The sequence below is a fragment of the Crocodylus siamensis genome, chromosome 5 (assembly GCF_052110815.1).
Source record: "Crocodylus siamensis isolate JL-2025a chromosome 5, ASM5211081v1, whole genome shotgun sequence".
Lineage (NCBI taxonomy): Eukaryota > Metazoa > Chordata > Crocodylia > Crocodylidae > Crocodylus > Crocodylus siamensis.
In genome coordinates this window covers 121,625,519-121,649,152 of record NC_143399.1, presented here as the reverse complement: position 1 = coordinate 121,649,152, position 23,634 = coordinate 121,625,519, and positions in this window count along the sequence as shown.

Here is a 23,634-nt window from a genome sequence, read left to right as displayed (position 1 = left end):
ACCGCTGGTAACAACGAAACACTTTGTCGCACTGCCCAGGGAAGTATGCTAGCACCAATCCTTTTTAACATACATACCAATGACCAACCCATACAGAGTAATATGAGGAACTTAATATATGCTGATGATGTATGCATCACATTGCAGGAGGACTTCACCACTCTCAAGAACAGGCTGACATGTGCACTGAGCAACCTCTCAGATTGAATTTTATTAGAAAATGTTAAGAGTCATGACCAAAAAATGACAAAGCCATAAGAGAAATACAGAGTGCCCAAGTGAGGGACTAACATGGGGGGGGTGAGGAGGGGAATGCAAAGAGGTAACAGAAAGTACACTGTTACCCAACTAAGCCCAGGAGTGAAGAGGAGGGGTGAAGGGTGGGGGGGTTGTGACACTGAGAGAGTTGCCTCCATTTTCCTGAGCAGGGACATACCTTGTGTTACTCCACTGCAGATTATGCATGTCCAGTATAGGAACAATCAGTTCATGTCAAGAAAATGGAACCAGTTTTAAGCAACAACTGTCATTAGGTAACTGGATATCTAAAGCCAACAGCATAGGACAGATTAAACTTACTGGCTGGCATTGCACCACCTGGTATCAGAAGAAAGGTAGCGAGTCAAAAGAAAAATCATGGCACATAGAAGATCCTGGGCATCCATTCTGTGGTCACAGACAAGTAAGTAACAGCTTAAAATGTAAAAGGGTTTTGTGACCAGTGTTGTTCTGTCGTACACAACGGCTGACAGGGTATGACTGAGGTTATTGAGGGAAAGGTCACATTCAATCAGGTACTCTGAAATGGACCTGGAACTCCAGGAGAACTGTCCAAGAGGAGTGGATCTAGATTGGCCAACATGGTGATCCGTGAATCACCCGGGCATGCAAACTGGAAGATCAAAAAACAAACATGATCAAATGGGGCTACTCTAATGACAAGAAGAAGATACTGCAGTGGAAACTTCATAGCTTTATACAATGTGCCTACTTCTGAGAACCACAGGATGACACAGATATATGTGAGGGTGGTGAAGTGCAAACTATGGAGCATCTGCTCATTTGCCAACTCCTTGGTGAGACCTGTATGAAGGAGGACTTTGCTGCAGCAATGGGAAAAGCCATTACTTGTGTGCAATTCTGGAAAAACATCTGGTTTATGACAAGGACATGAGAAGATGAACAGAGAGCAACTGAAAATGGCTACCTCCAATGTTGACTGTCCTTTGAAATCATGCAATCTCCTTTTATAATATAGCCAGGTACAATCCCATTGCCTGTATGCAAAATAGATGCTAAAGCAGCAGTAATCGGTTGCTTTTTTAGGTTCTCTTTCATACACCAGAAGGGAGCTTCTGCAGTTGATTCCAGGCTAAGGAGCAGGGTTAGGGAAATAGGTGTGGTGTCGAATGTTTGACAGGCTGTGGTTTCTGTACAGCTGCTCGGTGCTTTGTCAGCACTGTGTCATCCCAATATGCACAGTAATAGGTGGCTGCATCATCCTTGTTTATTTGCTTTACTGTCAGAGCATAGGTGTCCTTAGAGGGGTCCCCGTATGCCTCAAATTTTCCTCGACTGGATTCTTTGTCAAAGATGTTTTTTCCTGATGACAAGTAGAGAATTCGCTCTGGAGCCCTCCCAGACTTCTGTTGATACCAGTGAATATAAGTATTGCCCATTCCAGAAACATGACATTCAATTAGTGCAGTTTTGCTTTCTTTCTTTGTGATGGATAATTTAAATTGTGTCGGCCCTTTGGCATCTCCACCTAGAAAAAAAGGGACAAACATAATAAAATTAAATTAAATTAAGTTGGATGATCTCAAATCATAACTGTTTGTAAAAGCCCAGGGCGAAACATCAACTTACAAGAGCAAATTACAGAAACAACAAGAAAAAATGGCAGTGGAAGCATGATAGCTTTGTTATAGTGTGCCTGCTTCTGAGAACCACAGGATCTAAGACCAAGGAAATGGCACGCTGGGTAAGACGGAGTGACTCATGTAATAAATATCCAATGGTAGTCTCCTGGCTGCGTGTGAGCTATTGCAATGCATCATTGATTTACTTTTGTTGTATACAAAAGTTCATAAGACTGAACTTTTCACAGATTGAAATCCCAGAAGTGCCCATTGTATTCACTTAGGCTGACTTCCTGTAGGTCACAGCTCTTCATCCACTTTTTTTCAGATCATTGCTGCCATGGACAGAGTTTCTGTCTTTTTACATACAGCCTCTGTTCTTTGCATAACTTTATATTTTCTTGTGCCCTATGTAACAAGTGATCCAAATGACTCTTCACCACAGAGCTAGGCTTTTTATAACCCCTTAATCACAGGCCAACAGCTCTCATTCATGCTAAACCCAGAAATGCAGTGGTGAAACCTTTATTAGGACATGTTCCTATGACCGCTCTGAAGATCAACGTTTTCTGCACCCTTAAGTGCAGCTCTAGGAAGTGCCCGGGGCCAGCCTCACAACATCATTTCCAGCACTGGGTAGGTGGGCTGTGCCTGAGAGCAAGCACTCCCAGCAGTGCTGGGGGCAAGCTTTCAGGGTGGGGACTGACTGCTACTGCTACTGCAAGGGAGGTGAAAGGCTGAGGCTGGAGTTGGTGGAGAAGATAAGGGAACTAGCTACCCACCACTTACCCTAAAATTCTTAAGCACTCCTATAAACCTCCAAATATATTTAACCTTCTTCTAAGACACTCATTTATCTGCTAATGAGTCATATAAGCTATCCAGAGGGAGAGTATTTCAGCATCATGGTTTAGAAAGTCTCATATTTAGATTACCTTGCATTATCATGATGCCTCACTGCATTTGCACATATTAGTAACTGGGACTATAGAACCACCAATGTGTGATTGGAGAGAAGTGCTTCTCCATCCCTCTATTTCACCAGAAGATCTTAAAAACTGTGGATAAGCACTTTTCTAAGACGGATAGCATACAGGTGAATAACGCATGGATGAAAGCAAAAATGTTCATCTATATGTAATGAAGTCAGTCCTGCTAGGAGAAAAAGAAAATTTTCCCTTAACTCAAGTGGAAGGGGCTTTTGTAGTAAGAGGATCTGATGGTATCTCAACTGCTGTCTTGGAGTTTTGTGGTTTGGGGGAATAGTATAGCAACAAGAATAGTGGACTTGTCCCTATCCCTTAAAAAGTGGAAGGGAACTAATATTCAGCTCCATTGGCAACACATAGGGGGTGCATGCAGGTGCATACTTTTTCTTTAAGTATACTTTTCATATTGTTATTTCTGTATAACCTAAGTAGGAATATATACTACAGATAAAGGGATGATCATTCCTCAGTCTCAAATAGTCTAAGCCATGCTGCTCAGGCAGTTCGGATACTTGCTGGAATAACGAAGGAAGGAAGTCGAGCATGATAATGGTCTGGCAATACACTTGATGGATGCATTTTCTGCCTTAATTTTTTCTTTTTAAATTAAGTTATTCCTTTCCTAACTTCCACCAAACTTCCAAGCATCAATACCCACACACTAATGAACTCAAGACAAAAGTTTCTTCTGATGGAGATTTCAAGGAGGAAAACAATGACAGCGCAGCAAACTGGACCAGGTTAGAACAGGGCTAGTTGTAAGAGCATGTGTGCATTAATTTAAATTTAATTAATTTCAAATTAACTGCAATTAATTGCCAATTAATTGTAATTAATTGCAAATTAACTCTTTCATGAAGTGGAATGTGTATGTGTGCAGGGAGGAGGGGAGGGTGGTCTCTACAGAGCTACCAACCAAAAATTGGTTCTTTGTAGGGATTCTTTGTATAGCTCTCTATTGGGCTTTTATATTGATGAACATGGGCTGCCAATATGGGCACCCTGTCTTGCATCTATAGATGCATCATGAGCAGGTCCAAGGAGGTGATCCTCCCCCTCTATGTGACATTGGTCAGGCCACAGTTGGAGCAGTATGCCCAGCTCTAGACGCCACACTTCAGGAGGGATGTGGACAGCATTGAGAAGGTCCAGAGGAGGGCCACTCACATGATCTGGGGGCAGCAGGGTAGGCCCTACGAGGAGAGGCTATGGGACCTGAAGGCTGAGAGGGGATGAGGTGGCCACCTATAAACTTGCCAAGGGGGACCAGCAGGCATTGGGAGAGTCCCTGTTCCCCCAAGCACTACCAAGAGTAACAAGGAATAATGGCCATAAGTTGACTGAGTAGATTCAAGCTATACATCAGGAGGTGCTACTTCACAGTCAGGGTGGCTAGGATCTGGAACCAACTTCCAAGAGAAGTGGTGCTGGCTCCTACCCTGGGGGTCTTCAGAAGAAGGCTAGATGAACACCTTGCTGGGGTCATTTGACCCCAGTACTCTTTTCTGCCCAGGGCAGTGGATCAGACTTGATGATCAGCTCAGGTCCCTTCCAAACATACCAATTATGAAACTATTGTATTTTCCCAGGGAAACAATATGTAATCATCCTGGAACAATGCACCAGCAGTCGCTAGTATTTTTCTGCTTCAGTATTCTCACCGTGGGTAAAAATGGTGTAAATACTCTAGTGTACACCTAGAAAGTCTTATCTGGCATCTTGGAAGTATCTTAAGACAGAGCTGAGCACAAATGACATGTGCCCCCGGGACGCACGGCGACCACCTGCAGGCAGTGGCGGTGGTGGTAGTGGCAGCAGGGGGTGTGGTGGCAGTGAGTGGGGAGCTCCAGCAGGCAGCGATAGTGGTGCTGGAAGTGTGGGGGGGGGGAGTACCGACTGGCGGTCGGTGCCACGTGCAGATGTCGCTGGTGGTGTCAGCGGGGAGATGGGGGATGGCAAGCAGCAACTGCCCACAAGCGCCACTGGCAGCATCAGTGGCGATTCTCTCAGGGGGTGTACTGCCAATCTCAGGGTGTGCATGTGCACATTCTTTTCTACTGTGTATTAATTACAAAGCTGGCGTGGTAGAATAAATGTGAAATAGTTCTTTAACATGGAACTTGGTGGTTTTCTGAGGAGACATCTGGTAGACCAAGGCTATTCAACTTCTGCGTGGCTAGGGGCTGCACACCAAGTGGGTCACAATTCCCTGAGCCATATGCCATGCAGGCTATATATGATAGATGCTCTTCTCCCCCCCACCAAGAAACCATCTCCTGCCATGTGGCAACACAGGATCCCCAGGATCCCTTCCACCATGCTGCCCTGCCCCAGAGACCCCAGCTGTCACAACACCAACCGCAGGAGGAGTGTGGGGAGTGGTGGTCAGGTGGGAGCCCATGGACTCTGAGTTCACCTCTTGTGGGCTAGATTTGGCTTGCGGGCCAACAGCTGGATGGCTCTTCAGTAGACAAAGGATGGGTCTACAAGACAAACTTACTGTGCTCAGGAGTGGCATGCTCAAGCTTGTGGTCAACCAGTGGCCTACTTCCTAAACTAGTTAGGGGAGGGGTAGTAGCCACTGTCATTCAGCACTACTAATTAGCCCAACCCAAACCTCTTCTGTTTTGCAGGAAGGCATAAGGTTGCTGCTACCTGACACAGTAAGTTTGCCAGGTGGATATAATGTAAGAATGAGATCCTTTCCAGTCCAAGGTGAATGAAATCATTGGAATTTAATCAGACTTACTACTCCTGTCATGCTGTCAAGTATCAATGTATATTGAAAAATTTCTAATCAAGTTTCCTGTGCTCTTTTGTAACTGACTGCCTGCAAGCAATAGTAATCTACATGTGATAATTAATTAGATGTGGGACCATATAAGGATAGGTGGAGGATGAGGAAGAGTTGACCTCTAGGTCAGCGGCTCTCAAATATTTTTGTACCAGAACCCATTTGTAAACACTGATGGCCAGTCCCAACCCAGTGGCCCTCCCAACCCACTGCCACCCATTCCCAAGTGTGTGGGGTGGTGGGGGCATGTCAGGCCCCCCCAAGCAGCCCCTCAGAGGCTGGAATTCAGGTAGCCTGAAAGAGAAAAACCACGGTTTCCCACATTTTTCTCCTTTAAAGGGGAATCCATTGTTAAAGTTTGTTGATCCATTTTAAAGTTGGTTTGTGACCCTTTCATATATTCTTGCAACCCACTTTTGGGTCATGACCCACGGGTTGAGAAACGCTTCTCTGTATGCTAAGGAGATTTTTAGTTGCATCTGCACACTGGATTTGACACTCTAGAGTTTCTTTCACTTCATTGCCAGGAGTAAGCAGGAATATCTTCGTGTCAGCTGTAGGCAAACTGGCATCATGCACCCATAACAAGCTTCAGTCACTCACAGAAAATGATTGAAAATGGGTGCCACCATTACTTGCTGTCTTAGATAACCACTTGATCTCCTTCTCAGTAAGATCACATGCAATCCCAGTGGTTGCCCACAAAACAGAGGCCAAAGCAGCAACAATATATGACTTTTCATGTGTTATGGCACAATCCAGGAAGAAGTTTCTGTAGCTGGTTCCAGACTAAGGGGCAGGGGCAGGAAGGTACTTGTGGTGTTGAATCTGTGACATGGTGTGGTTCAGAGTACAGGGAAAGTTTCTGTACAGCTGTTTAGTGCTTTGTTAACACTGTGTCAGCCCAGTAGGCACAGTAGTAGGTAGCTGCATCATCTTTGCTGGTTTGCTCTATTGTCAAAGTACAAGTGGAGTCAGACAGGATCTTCTCTGCTTCAAACTTCCCTTTATCAGAATCTCGGTCAAAGACAGGTTTTCCTGATGACAAGTAGAGAATCCGCTCTGGAGCCTTCCCTGGCTTCTGCCGATACCAGTGTATATAAGCACTGTCCAGGCTTATGCCAGAAACATGACATTGAATTGGTGCAGTTTTACGTTCCTGTTTAGTGATGGATATCTGAAGCTGCTTGAGCTCTTGGGCATCTCCATCTGTAAACAAAGGAAGATATAAAGATACCATGAGTATGAAACTGAATGAAGTTGGAGGATCTCAAATTATTGTCCTCTGTTCTTCCTGCTCATAGAAGCTTAGGCTGAAACTCCAACTTACAAGAGCAAAATATTGAAATGACAGGAACAACCGTCAGTAGAAACATGCTAGCTATATTATGGTGCACCTGCTTCTCAGATCCAAAAGAAAAGCGGGGCATCCTGTTCAATGGAGGGAGCAGTGCATTTATGGAGAGGAAGTGACTCTTATACAAAGTATCCAATGATACCTCTTTCTGGCTGCTCGGGATCCAGGTAATATAGTTTAACTCTTGCTCTAACTAAAAGTTCAAATGGCTAGAATTTTCATTCATACCTACACACTTGCCTAAAACTCCTGGCGTGAGATATTCATTTATATACCAATATGTGAACAGAAAATTATCCTGGCATGAGGAAGCAACTCCAGTATTTTAATAGCCTATCTTAGGAAATATCAAGGCTAGATTTTCTTATGCTATCATCACATATGGAAATCTAGACTTGATTGCACTTTCACAAATTGTTGCTTTCTCAGTGGGAGGCAGATTTTTGTTACTTCTGTGTTTGTATGGGAGAGAAATTCTCTCAGATTTAAAATATTAAGGAATTCACTGGAAAAACACATGCTCTCAAACTGGAATTATCTAGGAGACCAAATAACACACTTACCCTTGGTAAAGGTAACAAGGACCACTTAATGAACATTTTTTCTAACTTGTTTTTGTCTCAATTGAAAGACAGTTCCACTATCAGCATGGTAGCCATTAACATTAGCCCTGGGTATTAGTTTAACTCTGGCACCTAGGGAAAAATGCTGCCTATTAATTTATTGGCTTGACTTCTTAATGTATTTAAGATTTTGTTGGCTATGTCACATTCATGACAAATACCTGTTCCAGGCAAGAATTTTAGCCACCCACAAGAATTTTACTAAATTAGTTTACCTGTCTGCTGTTATTCCCTAGGTCAGTATTTTATGTTGTCATAAATTTCCTCCTTCATATCTCTAGCAGAATCCCAACATTTTCCATGAAGCCTTCAAAAGCTAATCCCTCTATTTTTGTGCTATATGGGGACTTCTACAGTACTTTTGTAGTTGTTTTCTGGTAATGGCCAACTGGATTTGTTTGAGAAACAATTGTGCATGTCCATCTAAAAGAAGGAGAAGAGGGCGAGTGGGGGCATGAATAACAGAACATCAGCAGGTCAAGGTCCTGATTAATAGCAAATGTTTGTTTAGGAGAAGTAACAAAAAAAATTTACCATACCAAACTGAAGCTACAGAAAGACCTAAAGCAGTAATATTTTTATGTATTTGCCAGGACTGGGATCTCAGGGAAATATCAGTGCTGCCCAGAGGTGCAGAGACAGGTGAACTGGGAGAGGAGGAGTGACTCACTTAAGTAACATTGATAAAGTTTTACTGGTTGCAGGTGGACTGTTTTAAAGTAAGGGAGAGTTATTGTTCTGTGCTTAAAGTGACTTTGGATGAACATCAGCGATGATGGGCAAGAAGCACATGCTACAATGGTATTTACTGTATCATGCAAGTTCATTTAGTAAATAAGTATTGATCTCAATTATGATTTGTACGTATGGGTAGAATGCCCTAGCTGGAGTTCCTCACCTATGTCATTGCCTTCTGTGCTGTCCACTTCCTGGAGCTGCCCCTTTGTGAGATGAAATCAGTATAAAACATTTCTCAAGTAGTTCTTCAGAAACTGATGCCATTCCCTCGTGTAGCTCTAGAGAACTGTCATATCAATGGGGCTGGGCTTGATATGCATTATACTTTGAATCACCATGAATATCTATTATAATTTAGAAAAGATAATGTCCTAACGTCCAATGAAGGTGAGCGCAGCCTGCTTTCTTGCCAGGTTTTTTTTCTGGTGAACTGGTATCAGAGACTAAACGAAGAAGGAATCTTCAGATAAGAGCACTTATTAATTCTATCAAAAAGCCAACTCTTTGTGATGCTGGGAATAATTAAATAGCTGCATAATAAACTAAATAAACTGTTCTTGTTTCCAAAACGGTTTTTTAAATATGTGCTGAAAAGGTGTCATTCCGATTTGCAGTGCTTAGTTAGTTGACTCTTGGTTTGATCCAAAGCCTATTTAATCTCACACAATTGAAATCAGAATTACCCTCACATGATTAATCCTAAATGGAATTGATGGAGAATGAAATTACAGAGGAGGATAGTTGGAAAGGTAAGAAGCAATTACTGAGGCATGAGGAGAAGATATTTCGCTTGGGCTTACTCATGAACTCCAGTAGCCCAGCTTCAACTTCACTTTTTTATGTTTCAGCAGGTGAATTGTGTCAGGAACGGTGACATCACTAGAACCAACACATGCAGCTAGATGAGCACCCAGGCTGTCACTTATGAAAGCTTATGACACTCTGAACCAATCAGTCTTTACAGTGTCACCCTGCCCTGCCTTCTGTCCAGCTTCAGACTATCACAGCTAACTACCTCCTCTAAAATGAGGAGCAAGAGTCCCTCTTGCTTTCCATAGTAACCCTCTTGGATAATTGCTGACATTTTGCTTCACATAAGACTTGCAGCTGGGGGGAGAAGAAATTCTCAAAGACATACATTGAAGTTAGACAAACAGCTCCCATTGGCTTCATTTGTGCCTTTGAAAAACTCTCACCAGCCTCTCAGTGGTAACCACCAGTTCTGTGGGGATTAAGGACTGTCTGCAAATTGCTAGTTGTCATCTGGGGCCTCTGACAAAAGCCAACAAAGAGTTTCTGTAGCTGGTTCCATGTTGAGCAGCCAAATTGGGGAGGTTACTCTGATTTGAGAGGCTGTGATTCAAAATGCAATGGGATTTTTTTATAGGTTGACAATGGTTTTCTAGTGCTGTGCCTGTCCATGTGGCACAGTATTAGGTAATGGTGTCACTGGAGGTTATGGTACTATTGGAGTGATGATGAAGCCATGTTGGTCCAGGGAAAATATCAGAGGCAAGGATTTTTGCAGGTGACATCTGTTATTACACCAGCTTGGAGGTACAGCTGTATCTTTCTTCAGGTCTTTGGGAGACAGACAAAGCAGAGCTGAACAGCAGGTGGAACAAGGACTTGTGTAAAATTTCATATGTAAATAAAAACAGAGTATGGTGGAACTTATCAGGTAGCCAACAGACAAGAGATGCAGTAGAAAACCAGTAAGTGAATGAGCAAGGTCATTCAGGATGGTCATTATCACTTGTGACGTGCACAGATTAGCAAGTATCAGGTAGATTATAGCAGGCCATGCAGTCCTTGTCTATGCTATTATTTCAATTGGCTGATCATAAGTGTCCAAAAGCTAATGAATTTTTGTTTCTAGGATCCTATTTTGAAGGTATTTTATAACAGGTTTAGCACTGGAGGTTATGCTATTTATAATCAGGATACAGACAAACTGGTGAAGTTCCTTTTCTGCATTGAATCTCCTTTATCAAAGTCATTGTCAATCTGGAGCTGTGATGAAAAGTACAAAATCTGCTCTGGAGCCATACCCAGACCTCTGTCTATACCAATATATACAAACTCTGCCAAAATCAGATTCAGGCACACTAGTTCTTATGTTTCTACTTTCTGTGCTGGTGATGGGCAATTAAGTTTCTTTTAAGACCTGAGCAGAGCCATCTGTAGAGAGAGCAGAAAAATAGGAAGTTGAAGAAAAGTGTGAAGCACAACTAATGCAGAAACTCTGCATTTGCTGCTGAGTAATATGAATGCATACATACATACATACATACATGTCTATGTATATACATATGTATGTATGTATATATGCATGCATATTGCTCAGCAGCAAATAGAGAGATCTGCATAATGCTTCACAGATTCTCCACATCTGTGAGGAACAGGGTTAACAGTGGATTTAGGCAATCAAAGCTAGAGTTAAAGCCTTCAGCAGAGACACTCTTTCTGCTCTTGTCATCACTTTTTCAAAGGAATGTGTGAAATGGCCTTGAATGGAGGGAGATGTGTAGTTAGAGTAGGAAGTGACTCATTTGGCCAGTGAAAGCCTACTGACAGGAGGGAAGTGATGCAGACTGACTGTAGCTCAGATGAATGAGCATGACTTTGGCTGAAGTCCAATGCTAACAAAGGCCTGAAACATTGAACAGTAGCACTAAGTTTTCCTGCTAAGGAAAAGGGCCAAGATGTGAAGCTGTTTTGTACAGTTACATTAGGAGTAGCTTTGTTGTGTGATTTTTTTTTTTTAAATAATAGACTCTGTTGCCCTGTAATGTAAAATATCTCTTTGAAGAGAACCCTTCTACACGTACATAGAAAATCATCCTCTTAAGATTTCAGTTAATGATTATCAGGATTATTGATAGCTGTATCTGTCCAAAGCCATCTGGCTGTAAACAGATGATGTATTTCCTTGGTGAAAACACCATAACATTCCTTTACAGTATTTCTCAGACCTCACTCCCTCATCTTTCTTTGGTTGTTAGCTTTATAACAGCTGTAGGTTAAATATGTGAACAAAGATGGAACTAGCCACTAGAGGGAAACCTGCACGTGTTCATGTGCAAACACACACATGCACTTTCACACCCACGCACATAGATACATGTCACTCCTCGGTATTTTTGCCGCATTTAACATCCTATATTGCAGTAAAATTAGTTTACCCACCTGCGGTTATTCCCTAGGTCAGTATTTTATGTTGTCATAATTTTCCCCCTTCAAATCTCTATCAAAATCCAATCCCTCTTTTCTTGTGCTACATGGGGGGGTTAGTTGACTATTTGGTGGAGTTTGGGAAATAAAAAATCTACTGTATTTGTGAACTTCTAAGATGAGGTTCCCTCCCCATGTAATGTGGGGGGAAAGCCCCGTGACTTAGAATTGCATATGAGGGCATTGGGAGGGAGGGGAAGGGGAGCAGATGGCTGCTGTGGCTTAGGCTCCAGCCCCTATCAGGGTCAGGGCCATATCTGCACTGCTGTCTGCCTTCCCCCACCTCTGTTCCCTGCTATCTCCTTCCTACAAGCCTCTTTCCCCCCCCCCATCTCCTCCCCCACATACCCTCTGTTTCCCTTCCTGCCCCTCTTAGCTTTGCTCCATGCTGGCAGACTCCACACTGCAGCCTGGAGCACTGAGCATGGCTCTTGCTTGGCCCTGCAGCAGCTGCACACAACCTACATGGCTGCTACAGGGCCTGGGCTGGGGCTGTGCCATGTTCCCCAGGCAAGAATGGGATTGAAGTCTGCTAGTGCCGAGGAGAGGCTGAGGAGAGAGAGAAAGCAGAAGCTCAGGGGTGGCGGGGAGGCAGAGAAAAGGCTGAGGTAAGTGGGGAAGAACAGAGACTGGGAGGAAGGGGGAAAGCAGAGGCTAAGGGAAAGGGGGGCAGAGGAAGAGGAAGCCAAGGCTGCAGGCAGGGGGAAGAGCTGGCAGGGAGAGAGGCACAAGCAGGGGGCAAGTTTCTTGACCTTCCCACACCACCGCCCTCCCCTCTCCCCCCTCCACTGTCTGCCCTCCTGCAGTGGTAAGAGGGGTGAATTAAAGGTGACCCTCCAATAATTAGATCCCACACATAGGAAATTATAACAAATTTATAAATTTTCCATGTATAGTATCTAACTACTCGGGGGCGGGGGGGCATCTTAAATTCAGGGTCATCTTAGATTCGAGTAATGATGGTAATTACAAAGATAAAGTTAAAGTGGAAGATGCACCCATCAAATGCATTGTATCTTACTGTGGCCCTTAATATCCTTCCTCTGTCATCCAGATATTTAACCATAATGTTCAGGGCATGTAGGAAAGTTTATCAGTTGCTTGGGGCAGAGATATTATCAGCTGTTTCTTCATAAGGAAAACAGAGGTATACTTAGTTAGGGATGTACAGAAATGGTAGGAAAAATGTCTCCTCTTAAGAAAAATGTCTGGTAGAAAAAGGTAACCTACTTTAAAGTGGTGTATAATCTGGAACTTGTATCATAGAATAAATATGGAAAGTGCTTTTGATTGGAACTGTGTGGTTTTCTGAGCTGGCAGCCTTAATGGGACCAAGGAGATATTTCCCAGGCAAATGTACCCTACCAGGGAACAAAGAGGAGATTCTGTGGCAGCAAGAGGGAGGCTACTGTGGCTGCAAATCTTTGAAAGGCTGCGTTTCAGAATACAGAGAAAGTTTCTGCACGGCTGCTCAATGCTTAGTTAACACTGTGTCATCCCAGTAGGCACAGTAATAGGTAGCTGCATCATCCTTGCTTATTCTTCTTACTGTAAGAGTGCAGATGGATGCAGTGGGTATCTTCTCTGCTTCAAACTTCCCTTTATCAGATTCTCGGTCAAAGACAGGTGTTCCTGATGACAAGTAGAGAATCCGCTCTGGAGCCTTCCCTGGCTTCTGCCGATACCAGTGTATATAAGCACTGTCCAGGCTTATGCCAGAAACATGACATTGAATTGGTGCAGTTTTACGTTCCTGTTTAGTGATGGATACCTGAAGCTGCTTGAGCTCTTGGGCATCTCCATCTGTAAACAAAGGAAGATATAAAGATACCATGAGTATGAAACTGAATGAAGTTGGAGGATCTCAAATTATTGTTCTCTGTTGTTCCTGCTCATAGAAGCCCATGCTGAAACTCCAACTTACAAGAGCAAATTATTGAAATGACAAGAAGAAGCTGCAGTGGAAACATGATAGTTACACTAATGGTGCACCTGCTTCTGAGAACCAGAGGAAGAGGCATCCTTATCTAAGATGGAGGGAGCAGTGCATTTGTGGAAAGGAAGTGAGTGACTCATCAATACATGACTCTAATGGTAGCTCTGCTGGCTGCATGTCAACCAGTAGTGGCCTTAGGGGAGGGCAAACTGGGGATACCACCTGGGGCCCCACACTTTAGGGGGCCCAAAAATTTTTGGGGGGGTAAAGTTTTTGCAAGGGCTCTATTTACATTTTAACACTCAACTATTTATCTAATTTCCCCAAAGAATATTAAAAAGATCCATGATACTACTGTGGTGGGTTAATATTTACCTGAGTACATACCTTTAAGGGGTCCCAAATGACTCTCTTACCCAGGGCCCCAACAACCCTAAGGCCACCACTGACACGAACTATCAAGAAGCAACATATAGGTACTACAGCCGTACATGAAAATCCATTACAGTCATCTAGTCTGACTCCCTGCAGGCCATGGACCATAGGACTTCCCTGCATTAATTGGAACAGAAATATATCTTTTAAGAAGAAAAAACAACCAAAATTGATCTAAAAGTGGCCAGTGGTGCAGACTCCATCCCTGCTCCTAATACATTGTTCCAATGTCTAATTACTCACACAGTGAACCGTGCCATTTCCAAGCAAAATTTGTCTAGCTTCAACTTGCAGCCACGGAAAGCTGTTATACTAGATTGAAGGGCTTGTTCTCAAGATTTGTTCCACTGTTCTATTCAGGATCTAGTGCTAGTGTAGGGGATGATGTTGGTGAGCTTCAGTTTGTTACTTTTCATGAATTAATGGAAGGGACCTTCCATTCAGCTATATTTTAAGACATTCCAAAATGCTAGGGGGGCTTACTGGGGTACATTAAGCTATTGCCTGGTGAATCCCCACCAGATTTACTCCTAGTTCAGTTCCACCAAATTGTAGCAACTGTGAAGATTATGTTACACGAGGATGTTTGTGGAACCAGTGGATTGACTAGCTGTAATCCCTTTATATCAGCTGGGATCCAGATTAGACAACATTAGGGGTAAAAATACTTGTAATAGTGTTCCTGTAGGACCATGGCAGACATAGCTTGAAAATAGGAGTCAAAATCTTTTTGCCATAGAAAGATGACAGAGAGTCAAAATAACTGAGATTTTTTTTTTAAAGGATAATATCTTTATGAGCATAACAGCAAGAGCATTATAAAGTTTTCGTTTTTCCACAAGGATTGAATATGTGATTTGGACAGTAAATAAGCACAGTGGATATCAATTAAGTATCCAAAGCAAAATGAAAAGATTAGCATTTTGCATGTATATAGAGCCTTTTTCACCCAAAGGTCTTAATTTTTAAGAACACAAATTTCCAAAAAGCTCAACACAGGTGTCCTCTCATTGCAGACAATAATAAAACTCCCATTTTAGTCAATGACAGAATTCACACTGGCTTCATTAGGAACAGAATCTGACTTGTGCTGAGAGCTTTGGATAACCACAAAGACCATCAGAACAGAGCAGCAAGGTGACACAATGGTTTAATACAACAACAGTACATAAGGTATCATCTATTCATTAAAAATGCAAAAGAATTCTGTTATAGAGCACACTGTCTGAACTTAACATTTGCGTGGTGTGAATAGTGCAAAAGTGCTCTGATTTTTGGGGAAAGTAGCAAAGGACCTTCAGTGATAAATATTGTAGAATTTAGTTTTTAGGTTTCAGCTGAAGGACAACACCTTGAGTAGTGTGATACTTGTTCATATAAGTCCTGGCTGTTGGTTCAGTACTGACTCCTGGAATAGACAGCCACCTGCTAATAATCTACCATTGCTTTTGAATGCACTTAAGATTTCATTAGAAATGTTGTCTTCATGACAAACACCTGTGCTTCTTTGCTTATTAAATGAAGGCAGAGCAATACACTTCACAGGCTTCTTGTATATCTTCCTGCACGGCACAAATGACCACATCCTTTTGTGTCTGCAAAAGTTTACGCTTTTAAAATGTTTATTTTTGCCATCTGTTTGAGCATTTAGAGTATGTGGTTGTGGTTATCTACTGAAAATAAGTATGTTTGTGCAACTTCTCAGCTCAAAAACAAGGTTAAGGAGCTGTTTGATTTTATGTGGTTCCAGTTAGAGAATGTTTTTTGTACTGGGCACATCTGTGTGAGATGTTTACAGTGAAGCTGACTAATTAGCTCTGCAGTAAAGGCTCAGCATCTTCATGTGGAGGACTATTAGGCTGGAGGAAACTAATAAATACAAGTACTACCCTGCTGCAGAGTTTTTGCACATGCAGCAGTGCATGTGTAGACACTGATGCAGCTGGCTGGAGCACAAAGGTATTTCAGTGCAGGGCTGCCTGCTGGCTAGTCCCACACTTGAGCACCCTTCTGCCCCAGCCAGCCCTTCCTCAGCATGTTGAACTGGATTGGGCAGCCCTGACTGGCAGGCTACCAGCCAGGGCTGCTCCAACCCTGCTCAACACACTGCGTGTAAATGCACACAAGTAAATGCAGTGCCTGGAGCGATAAATTTTGTTGTGAGAAGCTACAGAGTTTACCGCTTCACATTAATATGCATGGGTAGATGCGCCTGCTGTTTGATCCCATCATGCACCCATAACAAGCTGTATGATCCCAAGTAGCACAATAATAGGTAGCTGTGTCATTATGAGTACCTCGTTTTCTATTAGGATGGAAATGTGCTTCTCCAGGTCCTTTCCACAGTGAAACTTGTTCTGATCAGAGTTTGTATCAAAGTTGATCTCTGATACTGAGGAAAAATGAGTATATTCCACTCTGGAGCCCTATCTGATGTTTGTCAATAGCAGTATATAACAGCACTCAAAAAGTTTTTTAGGCCAGATATGTCACAGTCCACATGTACTGTTTTATTTTCTTCTTTTTATTCAACCTTGTTTCAGCTGTAGATGTACATGTCCATCTAGAAAAACAAGATAAGGGAGGAAAACATGACATGATATCAGCAAGAATCCAGAGCACATCTGGTTGTTGCTCAGTAAAATACATTTGTTGTAGAAAATGATAAATGAGAAACTTATAAGGCCAAATTAAATCTACAATAAGAATCCGGAGCAGTAACCTTCTGACAGGTTTTGCTAAGGCAAATATAACTGCTGCATGGGGGTGAAGGGAGGTGCATTTGGAGAGAGCAAATGACTCACCTATGTAACTCTGATGAGAGTTTACTGGCTGAAAATGAATTGTTTTAAGATAAGAGACAATTATTGTTCTTGGCTAAAAGTTACTTTGGGTGAGTATCAATGCAACTTAGCATGACACAAGCACTCTCTCTCTCTTTAGACCAGGATCTACCCATCTTATCATAGAAGTCAGCTGAGGTAATAAGTGATTGCCCTTGATTTATGATTATGACTATGCCTTCAGTTACACAGGCTCCCATAGGCTTCAGGCAGGGCTGTGTCACCATTGTGCTTCTTGGTGTATTGTACATACAGTATTTAAAGCCACATTTTCTGTTGGCATCAACAGGCATAGTTCATCCATTTACACTAAGAGAGCACTTGGTCTTTAAAACTACAAACAAGTGTAACTGTAGTGTAAACTACATTTCCACTAAGAGAGTACTTGGCCTTCAAAACTACCCTTTTTCCATTGCTCATAAAGCACCACTATCAATTACTAAAGTTTTCTTGTAGGAGTTGCAGGAGAAGTGGGTCTGAGAAGGGGCTGAAGGAGGAGGGTATAGGAGCCCCAGGAATCAGTGCATAGGGGGAGTTGAAAACTGAAGCAGGGATTTTATATTTGTCTTGCACAGAATGGGCCAGATACATGGTTGGGGCTCCTAGTTGTTACTGTAATAACAACACATAATGCACATGCAATGGAGAAGAAGGGAGTGGCAAAACTGTCTTGATGGCACAGAAAACACTTTTATGTCCCTTACCCATGGCCTGAACATAGAAAATATTACCCGTTGGGATTCCAAGGCCAGCAATCGGGAATTCAGAGCCTCCTAAAGAACAAACGCCTTCTCAAGAATCAGTCCTAGCAACTGTCCCAGATGTGAAGTCTATTTCACTGGGCTTGCTTACATCTCGCACAGAATTTGAGCGATGTCAATGTGGGTAATGAATCTATTTGCTGATGATGCCACCTGCTGATACAGGAGAGCCCAGATCCAGGAACTCCCTGTTTTACCCTATTGCTAAACAAGGCCAATTATGTACTAGTGTCTTTTTTATCATTAACCTATCTTCTATTCTATGTTCCATTCTGTTCCAGTCCATGTGTCATCAGTAAACTTTATCAGTGAGGAGTTTCTGTTTTGCTACAAGTCCTTGATAGACATATTAAGTCAGTGGCTCCCAACCCTTTTTTTGCTGTGACCCTAAATTGGCCACTAACAGGACCTCACGATCTGGCACCATGGGGACTGCTGGGAGTGGAGTACGGCACTGGCAGTGGCCCAGGGGCAGGCAGGGGCACTGCCATTGCCCCCTTTGTGCATGGCGGCCCCGCCCCACCGGCCCGCCTGCTACTCCTGGGCTGCACATGAGTGTGAATGTGCATGTGTGTGCAAGCCCTTCACAACCCTACTGAGGACCCCCTGCAACCCTGACTTGTGTTGTGCCCTGAGGTTGGGAACCAATGTATTAAATGAAAAGTGTAAGGAACTGATCAGGGGCATATCCGGGATTTGGCAAAGGGGGTGTGGGAGCAGCAACACATGCTGCAGGGGTGGCTGCATCCTCTGCTCCCAGCCCCCCACTCCTTTTTATAAAATATTATGTTTTGTTTCCTTTTGATAACTGATACAATTTTCCATATTTTTCACTGTTTTCCAGTACCAGTATTTTGCTTATATGTTTTTCAGACTTCATTCAGTTGGCCAGGTTTACACCTTGTGCCATCTTTCAAGTATTGGCAAACACATTTCTGATGTTTCCTTAGAATTCACTTCTCTTAGGCCAGAACTGCATATCATTTGCCATTTGCTATCTATTGAAAAAACTAATCAGAGATTTTGCAGATGGTTCCAGGCTGAAAAGAAGAACTGGAGTTGTGTGTGTCTCACATATAGAAGGCTGTAGTTCAGGAAGCAGAGAGGGCTTTTTGTACAGGTTGTCAATAGCTTTCTGACGCTGTGCCTGTCCAAGTGGCACAATAATAAGTAGCAGCATCACTGGAGGCTATTCTTCTTATTGTCAGGATACAGAGGGACTTGTCAATTTTCTTTTCAGCATTAAACTTTTCCTTATCAGAGTCACTGTCAAGGTGGAGTTGTGATGAAAAGTACAGAATTCGCTCTGGAGGTGCACCGGGTTTCTGTCGATACCAATGGATATAAGCATTGCCAAAATCAGATACGGTCGCATGGCATTCAATTCGTATGGTTTTACTTTCTGCCTTGGTGATGGACAATTGAGTTTGTTTCAGTACTTGTGCGGAGCCATCTGTAGACAAAGAAGAATACAGAAAAATAGATGTACAATTAATGTAGAAGCTCTCAGCCTGCAGCTGAGTAGTGCGCCTATCTATTATGTGAAAACAAGGTGAAGACATTTACATAAACAAACCAAAGCCAGAATGAAAGCCTTCAGCTGTGACATTCTTCCTACTCCTTTGGCAAGAAGCTTTCAAAGGAAAATGATAGATGATCTTAAATGGAAGGAGAGGCGTGGCTGGGTAAAGGAAGTGACTTCTTCAGGATAACAACCAATGAAGCCCTACTGGCTGCAGAGAGGGTAGTTCAATACAGTACAGTATGCCTACTGCTTGGTCTGACTACACTGATTGGGTATATCTAAACGTGCTATTAATGTAACACAATAAACCCTGGCACAGTTTGCACTGGAGTTTATTGCTTCTGGGCACTGCATTTACATGTGCATCTGGGTCCACAGCATGTTTGAGCTGAGGTGGAGCAGCCCCAGCCGGTAGTGGGCTCCAGGGGTCAGCCTGCCTGCCCAGGGCTGCTTCAGTCTGCCCCAACATGCTGTGGAGGGGCTGGTTGGGGCAGAAGGGTGCTACAGTGTGGGGCTAGCTGGCAGGCAACCCCCAAACTGAAGCATTCTTGTGCCCCAGCCAGTCCTGTCACTGTCTACATTGCAGCACACTAAATAATGCCACTGTAGGATAGTACTTGTGTTAGGTAGTACTATTCTACAGCAGACCTAACAGAGACATATGAGTAGATGGTGACATTTGACTGCGGACCTAATTAGTCAATGTAGAGGTGTCCTCTTTCAGTGAAGTCCAGTACTAGCAGTAGTTTGAAACATTGAATATAGCACTAAGTTTTATGCCAGCTCTGGAATGGGGCTGATCTATGAAGGTAGTTTACAGAGTTAATTTGTAAGAAACGTCATGTGTTATTACTATTGTCCTCTAGTGACTAACCTAGTGCTGAGAGTTTTTCCATCTGAACAAACAAGAAAAAATATTTTTAACATCAGTAGTTGCTAGGCATGTAATGGACTACATTTTTCAAGGGGCTTTTGTTATAGAGAGGTGATGCGTTCCCCTGGTAAAAGGTACATTAAAATGCCAATATGAGAGTGCACATTTTCCCATAAAGACATTCGTTGGTACTTGGCTGGGTAGGTGGTGTATTCCCTACGCATTAGCGAATCTTGAACCACCTACCTAAAGGTATTGTAAGCACAAGTGTATGTACACACACACACACTCACACTTTAGTAGACAGTACTTTTAAAGCTTTTAACATTCTATTTTTTGTATGAATAGTTTATAGCTTTACTATTTTATTGTAACCTAATTTGTCATGCGGTCATCATTTTCCTTCTTCAAACCAGAATCAGAATGCAATTTTTTCAGTGGGGCAATTATAACTTCATCAGTGTCAGAATATAAATCCATGAGTTTGCTGGAAGTAGCAAAGAAATAACCTAAGTCAGAAGATGCATCCATAATATATATTATCACATCACTGTGGCCATATTCTTCCTAGCACTTATCCAGACTGATGAGTAGTTCAGCTTAAGTTATTAGTCTTGTGGTGCAGACTTAATCGACTGTCTGTAGGCCACATGCTTAGTTAGAAGTCTTCATAAATTGGAATAGGTATATCCGCAAGAAGGGAAGTGTAGACTTTTCTTCAACCTTGTGTATTCATTTTCAAATAAATATGAAAAGTTATTTTATTAGAGAGCTATGTTGTTTTCTGAGAGGTCAGCTCCTAGACTAAGGTCAGGTCTACATAGCAAACTTACCATAAAAGAGGTGGCAAAATCAGACATCTGACTTTGCCTGTATAAGCCAACCTCCCAAATCAGAAGTGGTATAGCCATATCCACAGGGTATCACTACTCAGTGTGTGTGTCTATGTGTGCATGTACTCCTGGGGCCGGGTGGACATTGCTCAGTCCATCCATAGGCCAGATTCAGATCTAGATGTCCAGTAACTTACCGTGCAATAAGCAGTTTTACCTCCCCCCCCACAACTCCCTGCAGCAGAAGGGGGCAGCACAGAGCAGGCAGGACTAGGGCTGTGTCATCTGTGTGCAGCACCCAGAGCTGCTTCCCCTTTCCAACAGAGTCAGCCATTCTTGTTGGCTCAGACTGGGCAGGGTTGGGGCTGCATCTGCTCCCAGCACCAATTTCCCCACAATACCTACCTCCATCCCAGGTGTCCGCCAGGCTTCCCTGCCACTAGGATGCTACCCCAACCCTGCCTGGGCTAAGCCAACAAGAGCAGCTTACTCTGTGGGGTTGGGAAAGCAATGCCAGGCACAGCAGATAGACAAGCCAGCCCCAGCCCTGCCTGCTCTGCTCTACATGCTTCCCCTGCAGGGAGTCTGCCTCTCCCTGCTGCCAGAACCATGGCTCTGAAGCAGTACACGCAGTGGTACCTGGTGACAGTGTGCTGTCCCACAGGCTCAGCTCCTGCCTGCTCATCCCATATAGTGTTAAGACCACTAATGCAACTTTAATTGTTTTACATCACCTGATGCAGGTGTAGACATGCCCAGTGTTACTGTGCAGTAAGTTGTCTACACATGCCTTATCACACAATAACTAATTGCTTGATGCAGGTATCAAATTTACGCCCAAGTCGGTGTACATCACCATAGTTACTGAGCAGTATGGGCGTCCACATGTTGACGGTGCCCATGCCGCACTGTAATTTTTAGGTTACTGTGTAGTAATTGCCACTGTCAGTTAACAGGGCTAATTGCCATGCCCAAAGTGCTGTGTGAACACAGCAGCACTGTTATTGGATTAGGAGTCAGCCCAAATGGAGCTGCATGGTATGTTAAAAGAGCCCATAGGAAGTTTTATGTGCCGACATGGTCCTACAATAAGGTCTTTCTTGATCCAGACTTAAGTAATGACTTACCCCATTTCTACTCTGTCAAAGTCAGTATGTGTTGTAAAGTGATCCCATCTAGTATTCACAACTATTAAGTTGCTAACTGCTCATGAATCACAGGCATTTATGAATAATAATGAAACAAGACTTGGGGCTGGATGAAGAAGACTTAACCTCTAAAGTATGTGAGAGTTTTTTATTGACGTTACATATTGAAGTTGATATTCCAAGTTTATTATCCCTTCCTTTCAAGAAGTAGTAAGCAGTGCCAAGACAGAATTATTCTAGTGTCAGTTCTAGGTGGTTTTCTCCCCTAGGCAACTTGGGGAACATGTACCCATGCCAAAACTCACTGACCTACAGATAGTAACTGAAAATTGCTGCTTTTATTTGCCATTCTGTGATTCCTACTTGGTCTTTTTGTATGGTACAGCCAGGTGTATATTTCCTGGCAGCTGATAAGTAATATAGATTCATAGACTCATAGATTCATAGACACTAGGGCTGGAAGGGACCTCGGAAAATCATCGAGTCCAGCCCCCTGCCCTAGGGGCAGGAAGTCAGCAGGGATCATAGGATCCTAGCAAGATAAGCATTCAAATGTGTCTTGAAGGCATTCAAAGTGGGTGCTTGAACTGCCTCTGGCGGCAGTCTATTCCAAACCTTGGGGGCTCGGACAGTAAAGAAGTTCTTCCTTATGTCCAGCCTGAAACCATCATGGAGGAGTTTGTGACTCTTCGACCTTGTCATCCCTTGGGGCGCTCTGGTGAACAAACGTTCCCCCAGATCCTGATGAGCACCCCTGATAAATTTATAGGTAGCCACCAGATCACCCCTGAGCCTGCGCTTTTCCACGCTGAATAGTCATGGCTCTCAGCCTGTCATCATAAGATCTGTTTTCCTGACCTCTGATCATGCGCGTGGCTCTCCTCTGCACCCTCTCAAGCTTTTCAACATCCTTTTTGAATTGCAGAGCCCAAAACTGGATGCAGTACTCCAGCTGCAGCCTCACCAAGTCCGAGTACAACGGGAGAAGGACATCGTGAGATTTGCTTGAGAAGCATCTATGGATGCAAGCCAGCATTTTGCTCACTTTACTAGCCACAGCATCACACTGAAGGCTCATGTTCACCTTGTGGTCAAAGATGACCCCCAAGTCCGTTTCATCTGTAGGGCTAACCAGCATAACACTGCCGAGCCTATAAGCATGCTGCAGGTTTTTCTTCCCAAGGTGAGAACCTTGCATTTTCAGTGTTAAACACCATCAGGTTCTCATCCGCCCATTTCTTAAGCCTGTCAAGGTCTGCCTGGATCACCTGTCTGTCCTCAGGTGTGGATGCTTTACTCCAGAGTTTGGTGTCCTGTATTGCCTGCAGGAGCTAGCAACTTAGCAGGCTCTGCTGGGGCTGCAAGAGGTTCATACCTTTGCAAAGCTCCAGCAGGGCAGGAACTTTGGGCCTTGGAGCCCTTGACCACCTTGATCCAACCCCTGGGCTGGACAGCATAGGAGGTCCTTGAGTCCTCCCCAGTCCTGGAAGGTGACGATGGTCTACCCTCCACCTCCCAGGGGAGAAAGACCTGACAGTAGAAGTCAATCTCCTGCTCACAGTCCCTGATGGCAGGCAGCCTCTGGACTGCAGCCTGGAGCTCCTCCAGCTGGTGTGCCAGAGCCCCAAAAAGCAGCATACCTCACAAGAGGAGGTGGCCATGCTCCTGGACCCCAAAGCCTG